Source organism: Cervus elaphus, chromosome 9 (assembly GCF_910594005.1).
Source record: "Cervus elaphus chromosome 9, mCerEla1.1, whole genome shotgun sequence".
NCBI classification, from domain to species: Eukaryota; Metazoa; Chordata; class Mammalia; order Artiodactyla; family Cervidae; genus Cervus; species Cervus elaphus.
This window is the reverse complement of record NC_057823.1, coordinates 75,173,248-75,182,503: the sequence shown is the minus strand read 5'-3', so window position 1 is coordinate 75,182,503 and position 9,256 is coordinate 75,173,248. Positions and strand designations below refer to the sequence as shown.

Sequence of the window (9,256 nt, the reverse complement as noted above, 5' to 3'; positions counted from 1 at the left end):
CTTTCAGATTTATTTTTTTTTAACTTTTTAAACAGAGAAAACAGCATACTCCTTGGGGAAAGGTGAGGGGTTGAGAAGACAGGCCCTAGGTAAAAATGATTATGACAGCACCTGTAGCTGAGAGGCCTGCCTAGGAGAGTGGCGGGGTACCGCTGCAGTCCCCAAGGCCTCCTGCCCTCTGTTTGGCAGACCAGTTCACGTGCTCCGCCGAGTTGCTATAGATCCAAGTCATAAAAATCTTCCAACTCATCGTGAAACAAGTCCCACTCATCTTCAGCGTCTGCCAGGTCGTCGTCCCCACCTGCAGCCAAAAGCATAAACAGCATCTCGCCCAGCTCAAAGGTGACAATCTTCGTCGTCAAAAGGGTTGCCGTTCTCTGGTGCCTCGATGAGCTCCCGGAAGTGGTTCCTTCACTGGACCTGGTATCTGCTTGATGTTCCCACTTTCTGTTCTGTGGCTCCTCTCTGCAGCCGTCAGGGTATGCACGCTTGTAAAAATAGTTCCTTCCAAATGGGCAGCTCCCACGGCCTTCATCAAAATACCTGCATGCCTTGTTGCTCATTGCCTCCTATATTTCTGAATGAGTTTCTGCTTCTCTTCTTTCTCCTCCACCCAGTACTCACTTGGAATGACAAAGTTAGATGTGATCAGGCATTCTGGGCAGGACTTTATGATCTTGCTCTCACGTTTTCTTAGCACTCCTCCACTTGCGAATACATTTGAGACAGCAGTTGGAGAGGATCCCGAGGCGGTGCTCGCTGGGGTTGGCTTTCTCGTAGACCACTTCCATGCAGTTGCTGCATACCATGTCCTTGCTGCGCTGCACCGCGAACGAGAGCTCCATGTCCTCGTGGGCCTCGATGCAGGATTGTATATGCTCTGACCTCTGAGCAGCATCCAGGAGAGGGAGGACTTGCAGCCCGCACGTGTCACACGCGTCTCCATGCAGGCATGCGCAGTTCTCCCCGTAGCGGCGCTCCCCCACAGCGGCATAGCGGCAGAGCTGCTGCTTGGTCTCCACCACACTTTGCATCTTCCTGGGTCACTGAGCCCTGAAGAGGGCCTTCAGTGGAGGAAAGGGCAGTCCGATCACAGTAGGGCTGCCCTGGAACACTCCATGGCATTCACCCAGTCCTCTGAACCGGCGGCTACAGTTGCCAAGTTTGAATTTCTTTACTCAGCCTCGCCCATGTTCATTTCATCAGTCGGTCCAACTGATGAGAGACTCGTGGAAGCAGCAAGGGCTGACTTTGCAGTTGGATCTGTAGCAGTTGCTTCTTCCTGTTTCAGTGGCTTGCTGTGTTCATATCTGCAGCAGTCTCTGCAAATACAGTACCCTCATTGAAAATACTTGCACACTACACCATATGGACTGTCAGAGAGACCGTGTGAATAGTGACAGTTATCGCCTTCCTTACAAAGCCCATGCATGAAATACCTCTTAGTGTCCTTCCTCTCCATAGAGTCCAAACTCTATCTGCTTGCTGATGACAGGCCAATAAACTGAGAGATGAGGTTTAGAGGCCATGAATAGGAAAGTATCACCAGTGGATCTAGGTAATAGCAGGCTAGGTCTCTGGAACACCGTTCTCTAATGTTGAGTTTTAAGTCAGCTTTTTCACTCTCGTCTTTGACTTTCATCAAGAGGCTCTTTAGTGCCTCTTTACTTTGTGCCATAAGGATGTTGTCATCTGCATATCTGAGGTTATTGACAGTTCTCCTGGCAATCTTGATTCCAGCTTGTGCTTCATCCAGCCCTACATTTCGCATGATGTACTCTGCATGTATGTTATATAAGCAGGGTGACAGTATACAGCCTGACAAAACGTGGTCCACTGGAGAAGGGAATGGCAAACCACTTTAGTATTCTTGCCTTGAGAACCCCATGAACAATGTGATTTTCTTTAGCAGACATGAAAAATAAATAGATGTCTTTGTCTCTGAATTATAATTCTCTTAACCTAACTGTTGTGTCAGAGTTATCAATGTTGTGTAATCCACACAGACATTCTTCCCATAGAATCCAAAGAAACCTTTATTTAAAGATTTAGGGATTTTCAAATATGGCTGTAGTTGGAAAAGCTATCACCCTGGCTCTTGGGAGAAAAACAAACCTAAGACACAGGTTTTGAATATCAGGTAAAAATTTAATTGAGATCTGAAATGTTCATCTGAGCAAGCTTTGTGAGGAAAGTCTTTAAGAATCTGGATTTTCAGTGTGGTTGTCTCTTTCCCCCCAAATTGTTGCATTTCTTTTAAATGTATTTGTCAATAATAAGACCTTGAGCAGTAGGATGACTGCATGATAATTTATTCTTTACTAATTCAGAAATTCAGAGCCAGTGGTAATTTGAATTTACTTCAATTTAGAAAATGCTATCTTATGAAGATTACTGTGGAGATAAAGTTTCATCTTAGAGAATAATTTTGTTCAGGATCTTAAAACTAAATTGGCACACATTTATCTACTGAAAATTAATGGAGCAAATTTAATATTTTTAATATTTCTTCACCTAGGAAGTGATAAGATCTCTATTAGGTTCTTTTCTATCCTACTTTGGAGTAAGCACAAATAATAAAACTGTAATTATTTTAAAATATTCTACATATGTGTATTTAAAAATCAGAACTTTAAAAAAGTACTTGAGAAATAGAATTTCATCATACTATTCATAGAAATATATTTTTTATGAAGCAAATTTAGCAACTTTATTCAAAAAAGTTTTTCTAGAATTCCTAGCATTTGGAAGGATTATCTTTTCTTGTTTATTTCTTGAATAAGTATTTAGCTGTGAGTCCCTGTTAAAACTGCTGGGCAATCAGTCTCTGTCCTTCTTTAAGTATTTCAAGATTTTACTTTCATGTAAAATTCTGTAATTTCTGAAACATTCAATTTTTTTTATTTGATGGTTAAATTGGATTCTATGTTCCATGTGCCTGAATAAAAGACCTGATGAGAATCTAAAATCTGACAGGCTTAGTATATGCTTCATGGGGTTTCCCAGGTAACTCAATTCTAAAGAATCTGCCTGCCAAATAGGAGACTTAGATTTCATCCTTGGGTTGGGCAGATCCCCTGGATAAGGAAATGACAACCCACTCCAGTATTTTTGCTTGGAGAATCCCATGGACTGGTGGCCTACAGTCCCATGAGGTTGCAAAAGAAATATACTTTGTACCACTCCTCTCTTTGATATTTAGCTAAGTTGTGAAGAGTAAGGTAAACTATGTTCCTGATTTGTTAAAACAACAACAACAACAACAACTGAGAATATAGGTGAGATATGCAGAATTAATTTTAATTTCAGTTAAACATATACTTTATATATTTTGCCAATGAATTTCCAAGATTTTGAAATAAAACTTAAAGTAATGATATTTTTGATAATGTATTTTGTAATTTGAGAAAAAGTGCCACCCTCTGTCCTCTCTACTCTCCTAAAAAATAGAAGGGAGGTTGATACTTTGGCTAAAAATTTTTATTTAAGTTCTGAAAGACATATATATATATATATATACATATATATATATATAAAAGTAGCTATGCATCTTGGATGTTAAATATAAGGTTCAGGAGATTTTGAAATCTTAGGATTCAGAATCAATACTTCTAAACCTAATTCTGATAAAAAGTAGAAATCATTCTCCCTCACCTATGCGGACATTGCTAATCAATTATGATGCTGTGTACCACCTCTAGATCTCCCATAATCCTTTTGAACACAGCCCTCTAGGAAGCTACTCCAGTATTAGACCTTATACATAAGATGAAATCTGTTAGCCTATTCCTAAAGCACACACATAGAATCTTTTTTTAATGTGTAAAAGTACAAAAATAAAGGTAACAATTGAAAAGGAAAATTACCTCAGTGAAAAGTATTATTAAAAAAGATTTAAAGATAAATGATAGGCTTGATACAGATGACTAACAACTTCCTTAGTTGCCACAGAGAGGCAGTGAAATAGTTTGCCTATTTCTAGATTTTTCTGAGTAGAAGAGATTTTAGACATTATCTAATCTAATTCTCTTCAGTTCAAAGGAGGAGAAAGCTGGCACAGAGATGTTAAATGAGTCAGACAAGTGTCATAAAGCCAGTTAAAAGCAATGACTCCGGTGCCCAAGTGTACGTGGTTGCTTGCAGTGTTCCTGTTCTGCACATCTTCTGGCAGCCTCTTCTTTCCTGCCCCCTCCCCCTTGAGCACACAGCCTGGAAGGACTCGAGAAGGAAGTCAGCATCAAGATAGAACCAGAGTGGGAATGTTGCTCAAACCTGACCAAGACACACACACCTACATAGTTTCGTTTACCCATGCTCTGTTCTTCCTCAGACTTACACCAGGCTCAAGACTTACATAGTTCACAGAGGCATTCTGTTTGTGTTAGTAATAGAAGTGTTAGTCACTCAGTTGTGTCCGACTCTTTGCAGCCCCATGGACTGTAGCCCACCAGGCTCCTTTTCCATGGACTTCTCCAGACAAGAATACTGGAGTGGATTGCCATTCCCTTCGCCAGAGGATTTTCCCAACCCAGGGATTCAACCTGGGTCTCCTGCATTGCAGGCAGATTTCTTTACCATCTGAGCTACAGGGTAATGTGATATTTTAGAAACAATTTCAAAAACTATAAAAAAATCAAAATATTGAGCAGCTCTAGACCTAAATTCTCAAAGGTAATGGTAAGATAGGACTGGGAACACTTTTGGTGAGATATGGGGTCTTCATTTTGCCTAAGTCCAAATGCTTTCCTCTTGTTTCTGACACTAGTACTGAATATTTGCTATTCATGTTCATACTTATATAGTATATACATTTTTATCTTCTCTCTATCTCTATCAAAAGATTGATGACAAAACATAGACCAAGATTTCCATGTCATTGTTCTCCAGCTGGCTTCACTTTACTTTTTGACTATACCTGTCTGGTCCCTGAAAGTCATTTGTGTTGACAGTCCTTGTTCAGATTCTATTATACCTATGTGACTGCAGTATGTATTAGAAATTATATTTGAAGGCATTAGATTACAAATCTTTCTTAAATTACCCATATTGAAGTAAATAAATAACAAAACTGGTTAGCCATTTCCTTGACTCCTATTACCTCTGTTAGGTACATAATTATTTTCTGTATAACATTTGTGCACCTAAGAAATGATTTAAAATAAATCTTCTTTTGAAATTCAGTATATATTGTAAATTTGGCAATCTTCATAATATTGCTAAATGTGAAAAGATTGAGAAAACACATGGCAAAGTCGTTTCTCAGCAGTAGATGAATTCTACAGCCCAAAGATAAGAATTGCTATTAAACCTGTGATGATTGGAGATACATTTTTTTCCAACAGTACAGGAAATCCTTGCCTCAGTCATTTTGCCCTTTGCAGAATCACCTGGCAGGGTATACTGTGGACATCAGATACTACTTCTTTCCACAGCTGATTCCATTATTATGAACATTTTCACATGAATTCTAGACTACCTTGGCAAGTCATGGATTGATATTCTAGCTGTGGCCTAATAAAATCATAGAGAACCACTCTGGCCTTTTTATTTCCTGACTTTCATGTAACTCTGGTATTGATTTATGCAGCATGTCATTTATTTCCAAAGAAATAGTGTGGATAATTGATTTTTATATTTTAAGATACAAAGATTATACCTTTACTTCTAAATATGAAGAAATATAATTGCAAAAATGGTCAGCATCTCTCTTCATCCCTTTTTCATAAATGATAGTGTAGCTTATTTCCTTATCTAATCATCCAGCCTTCACTGTGGCACACGGCTTTTTGTCTAAATTTTTCTCTGGCAGATTTCTGATATGAATTTCATTAAAAAATAACAATGCTATAATTCCTTAAAAAAAAAAAAGAGAATTCCATAACTGTTTTGTAAGTATGAGGATGTAACCAATGGACATATGAATGTTCCTTCCCTCCCCTCCCCACCCCCACCCCCCATTTTGCAGCAAAGATGAAAAGATGGCACACATATTCTCATTTTCTTCCTGCTGCATTTTTTTTCCTACTCAGTGAGTGGCGGGGAGGAGGTGCTGGGGAACAAAACAGGAGCAATCAGGCATTTTTCAGTATCTCTAGATTCTATTGTCAGCTGTCTTTGGTGGGTTAGAGATCATTCTTATGAAGAGGCACCCTCTGAAAGTTCTCCTGTTTCCTGTGCAGGGTGAAATGCTAAGTGGCGTTCTGTAAAAGCAGACTAGCTGTGGGATTTTCTATCTATTATTGCCCACTGCCTCCCTTTCTATGTGCTACTTTTCCTCCTTTTTTTCCTCTTTTGTCCTTTACTCCACATTTTGGTTTGTTTGTTTGTTTGCAATCTAGCTATCTTCTTTGGTCCTTACAGAATATAATATCACATAATTATAATATCACAGAATATGGTATCACATAATATCACATAATTATGGGTTTGAATCTCAGCCCCTCTGGTTATAGCTACTATGTGACCTATTGTAAATCTTTGAGTTCCTGATTTCGAAATTGAAAATAGGACGGATAATAGTTCTTTTTTCATGCTATTATTCACTTTAGCCTAATGCCTGGCATATAATAATTACTCAATTACATAATTATAAAAGAGTCTTTGATGGATTTCTTGGAGTTAAGAGGTTGGGGAATTGCTAAATACTGAGGAAATACTTTTGCTCCTCTGAGAATTGTAGGTAAAAGGAAAGTGTAATTTCTTTAGTTTCATTTCTGAAAAGGATTTTGGTCAGTTGATATATAGTTCTCTAACTTTCTGCTCAGCCCAAATCCACTTTTAATCAAAAATCCGGTCAGCATGGTGTTTTGAGAACTAGAAGAAAATAAAATGGGATGACCCAAGGACAGGAAATAAATTCCCTAGGGGCATGCAGTACTCTTCCCTGACTTCCTTTGTTTCTGAATCTCTTGTACTTCAGAGGCTTCTTTTTTTTTTTTTTTTCCCCCAAAATGAAAGAAAAAAAGACATGAATTTTGCAGGAAATGTTGAGAGAGATTAAAAATGAGACTAGATGAGAGATTGGATATCAAGAACTAAATTGTCGAAAAATGAAAATAAAGAACTAAACTGTCACAGTGATCACGCATGAACCCTAATTAACCTGTTATTTTGTTGATTTGTATTGTCTCAGTATTTTTGCAACAACACTTAAGAATATTTTGTATGAATATTTGAATTTTTGGTTCATCTTTAAAAATCAGTTTTACCTTTGAAGACTGATGTGTTGATTTCCAAATTTTAAGGTAAATGGTGGCACTGTCATGGGTGCTCAATAGATAGTTAAACACATTAAGGATTGATTGTCCTAAACAAAGAATGCAGAGTGATTGCCATTGCCTGAGTCATGTCCATGGGGTTTTAGGTTGCCAGCAGAGGATACAAGAGAGAAAGCCAATGGAATGATCTGTTTCTTTCCATACTGAAATAGCTTTGCAAAGTGACTCACATATGCTGAATCTTTAAGAAATGCCTGTTGGACATCCTGGATGATTTTTTTCCCCAAAATGTTACAGGGGCACAAAATAAGCTCCTGCTGTCTGTCACCTTTAACTTCCTTGCTCTTCTCTAGTTGCACTCTTGTAATTTCAAGTGGCAATCAGTTAGCTAGTCAAATCCAATGATATTCTCTCAACTCTTAGGCCCTTTGACTTTTTGTATTATATTATTTGATAGTTTTTTTTCCTCCTATTCTTTGGATTCTCGCCACTGGAATTTTACAAATGTTTATTGAGAATTCACTTTTTGCTGGGCACTAGTATAGCCTTGAATACTTATTTACTCTTTGTGAAAACCTCATGCAAGTGTTTATTCTTCCCCTTTGCAAGATGGGGAAATTTGCCCATGGTCTCTCAGCTAGAACATGGGAGGAGAAGACTCTAACTCCAGGCACTGAGTCCAGAGCACACCTTCTCATCACTGTTAAAATGGTGGCAACATAATGACCAGGGTCTTCTCAGACCACTTCTCTGTGCCCTTTTGTCAGCTTGGCTTGCTAGTTCTGCTTGACCATCTGCCCCGGCTTCCCTGGTGATTCAGATGGTAAAGAATCTGCCTGCATGCAATGTGAGAGACCTGCGTTCAATCCCTGGTTTGGGAAGAACTCTTAGAGATGGCATGGCAATCTCTAAGTATTCTTGCCTGGAGAGTCCCCATGGACAGAGGGGCCTGGCGGGCTACAGTCCATCAGGTCATAAGGAGTCAGACTAAGCACAAAGCTCTCCTTAAGGGGCTTCCCCAGTGGCTCAGCAGGTAAAATATTCCCCTACAATGCAGGAGCCACAGGAGATATGAGTTCAGTCCCTGGGTTGGGAGGATCCCCTGGAGAAGGAAATGGCAACCCACTCCAGTATTCTTGCCTGGGAAATCCCATGGACAGAGGAGCCTGGTGGGCTACAGTTCATGGGGTAGCAGAGTCAGATATGACTGAGCACATGAGGAACACTCCTAAATAATGATGCTGATGACAACAAAACAAACAGTGGTTGCCCTCATTCTGTTTTATCAAGTTAGTGTCCTTTGATCACATCCCGTACATGGCTTCCCTGACAGCTCAGTTGGTGAAGAATCCACCTGCAATGCAGAAGACCCCGGTTTGAGTCCTGGGTCAGGAATATCTCCTAGAGAAGGGATAGGCTAACCACTCCAGTATTCTTGGGCTTCCCTTGTGGCTCAGCTGGTAAAGAATCCACCTGCAATGTGGGAGACCTGGGTTCGATCCCCGGGTTGGGAAGATCCCCTAGAGAAGGGAAAGGCTACCCACTCCAGTATTCTGTCCTGGAGAATTCCATGGACTATAGAGTCCATGGTGTTGCAAAAAGTTGGACATGACTGAGCAACTTTCATTTCACTTCATGAATTGTGGAACAAAGGATTTTTCTTAGTGCTTTCTTTTCAGCAACTGAGATTTTTATTTACTTCTTGCTTCAAAAGAAGTTGAGAAGAGTGTTTTTAATATCGAGGGGCTAGATACAGTTTTTACCCTTGATTTCTATTGATTTTTTAAACTGCAGTTGATTTGTAATGTTGTTTTAGTTTTCAGGTATACAGTAAAGTGTTTCAGTTACATATATCAGGAGGTCCTTATTGTTTATGTAATATAAACAATATATATATAAATATATTTATGTATATATAAAATATAATTATATGTATAATTTATATATATAATATATATATTTATATATATAAAATATCTGTTAATCCAAAGCTCTTAATTTATGCCTCCCTCCACCTTTTTCCGTTTGGTAACCATAAA

At 39.0% G+C, this 9,256-nt stretch overlaps 1 pseudogene; it reads right to left on the bottom strand.

Annotated features, from left to right (window-relative positions):
• Positions 1 to 215: 215 nt before the first annotated feature.
• LOC122700533 lies at positions 216 to 1,435 on the bottom strand (annotated as a pseudogene).
• Positions 1,436 to 9,256: the final 7,821 nt, after the last annotated feature.